At 40.7% G+C, this 2,460-nt stretch overlaps 1 non-coding gene across 1 annotated transcript; it reads left to right on the top strand.

The window, feature by feature from the left end:
• Nucleotides 1-2,190: 2,190 nt before the first annotated feature.
• trnar-acg lies at nt 2,191-2,263 on the top strand. The gene has a single exon. It is a non-coding gene; the product is annotated as a tRNA-Arg (tRNA).
• The last annotated feature ends 197 nt before the right edge of the window (nt 2,264-2,460 follow it).

Here is a 2,460-nt window from a genome sequence, read left to right as displayed (position 1 = left end):
GTGAGTGTCACTAGTCTAAAGCCTCCTGTCCACTATCTTGTCGGGATCATTTGGATGCAGCCTTGGCCCTTCACCAGGTGAGGTCGCTGTTACTGAAGCTTCTAGTAATGAACCCATTTTCAAACCAATTCCTCTAAGGTGTTCAGTGCTTCACCAAAGCTCCATTTGCCCTTCACTATCAGCACCTAGTTTCTTGACTTTGTAATGCCTTATGTCTACTGTAAAAATCTAAATTGAGTTGAGTCATAATTCATTTTTATTTATACCTTTGCTTTTCCTACTGTGACATGTCAAAACGTCAAAAGGTGCATTGTTTAAAAGCCCAAATCTACACATCCATGTTCCACTCCCACAGGTGGTTTCACATGTGCTAGTTGTCCCTCATATTCAGTTTATTTTTCTAATTTATTGGTGTGTTTAAATGTATGACAAATAACAGATTTTTTATAGTGTGTAAAGTCCTGACACTTCCCTGACCGGGAATTGCACCCGGGCCGCACCGGTGAGAGCACCGAATACTAGCCACTAGACCATCAGGGAGTCACAGCTATCAAATTTATTTTTGTAGATGTGATTTTCCTTTGTGTGTAATTTAGCATCTTTCTCATCATTTCTCTCATTTCCTCTTTTTTTCCTCCTTTTTCATCTTCCTTTTCCTCTTTTTCCTTCTTCCCTCACTCTTCCCCTTTTTCCTATTCATCCCCCCCTATGCAACTATTGTTCCCCAGCTTTGGCGCAATAGATAATGCGTCTGACTACAGATGAAAAGTATCTATGTTCGACTCCTGGCTAGCTTGTACTGTCTTTAGTGACTAAATCCCTTGTTTGTCATTTCTTCACTTTACCCCCCAGGACAAACTCTACAAGGAAATGTAGTAAAGAGACAAATGATGAGTAATAATCGTTTCAACATGTGTGTAAATTAATCTAAGCCTTTAAGTGTCAGTCAACTACAGCAATAATCAAGCTCTTGCTGTTGTTTTTCTGTTTTTGCTTGCTAATCCTTTTTCCTTGAAAAAAAAAGTGTCCCTGAAGGACAGAATCAGCAGTGCTAGATAAACCATCCATGAAATTTTCATTTGTTAGTCAACAATCAGGGAAAGAGGGAAAATATCAGTAGAGTTGATATTTAGAGTTCCCACTATGCTTTCACAACAACAAGGCCCTACTGCTACCAAGTGGCCGTGATCGTATATGGTTAGTACTCTGCGTTGTGGCTGCAGCAACCCCGGTTCGAGTCCGGGTCACAGCAGCTTCGTAAAGCTAGTTCTCTGTTATGCCTCCAAATTGTTCCATCCTCTGCTTCATTTTACATTGATAGAAACTGGAAGGCTTAGGATAAAGGTCCTGCAAGGGGCCCCACATGTTGGACTACAACAAAGATTTGACTGGCTTTCTGTACACTTGCCAACAAAGATCAACACTGTTTGCAGAGAATGGTGTAAGAAGCCAGGTACTCCCAATGCTCTCTGAACGTAGGGCTAGTGGGCCAATGGGTAATGCGTCTGACTACAGATCACAAGATGTTAGGGTTAACTCCTGGATAGTTTGTTCTGTCCTTCAGCTATTAAATTACCTGATCCTCATTTCCAAGTTTACTCCTGTACAAACTGTCTATCACAGTAAATTAAATACACAGTAAAAAGCCAAATGATGCGTAAATAGCTTTTCACAATGTGCTAAAACAGCTCTAAATCCTTCAATTTAACTCAAGCACAGCTATCATCAAGCTTTCTCTGTTGTTTTTTTTAGAATCAGCATAACTAGATAAACTATCCCTGGCATTGTCAGTTGTTACTCAACAATTAGGGGAACCTAGAAAATAGCGGCATATTTGTGTATCCGATTTCCAACTATGCTATCACAACAACGCAGCGATTTTAATACCAAATGGTCGTGATCTTATAGTGCTTGGTACTCTGCGATGCGATGGCTGCAGAAACCGCGACAGGACTCTGGGTCACGGCACCTGTGAGAAGCTACTTTTCTGTTGTTTCTTTGAATTACTACATCTTCTGCTTTACTTTACATTGATAGAAACAGGAAAGCTTAGCCTAAAAGTCCTGCAAGAGTCCCCAAATTTTGGACTGTAACAAACGTCTAACTGGCCTTCTATACCCTTGCCAATTAAGATCACCACTGTTTGCATACAATGGTGTGCGGACGTAGCTAATGCTAAAACTAAAAGTAGGGCTAGTGGCGCAATGGATAACGCGTCTGACTACGGATCAGAAGATTCTAGGTTCAACTCCTGGCTAGCTTGTAGTGCTCTTTAGCCACTAAATCCCTTGTTTTTTATTTCCAACTTGACCCCCCAGGACAATCTCTTTGCCTGCTCCTGTGAGGCTCTTGCCTTACCTTGCCTTACTGCGTGGCTGGGTTAAAAAATAAATGAAAGGACATATATTAATTTATATATTTATAAATACATATACTGTGTATATAAGACCCTTTCGCGTT

Source organism: Etheostoma cragini, unplaced genomic scaffold, assembly GCF_013103735.1.
Source record: "Etheostoma cragini isolate CJK2018 unplaced genomic scaffold, CSU_Ecrag_1.0 ScbMSFa_2309, whole genome shotgun sequence".
Lineage (NCBI taxonomy): Eukaryota > Metazoa > Chordata > Actinopteri > Perciformes > Percidae > Etheostoma > Etheostoma cragini.
This window is presented reverse-complemented; position numbering and strand designations above follow the sequence as displayed.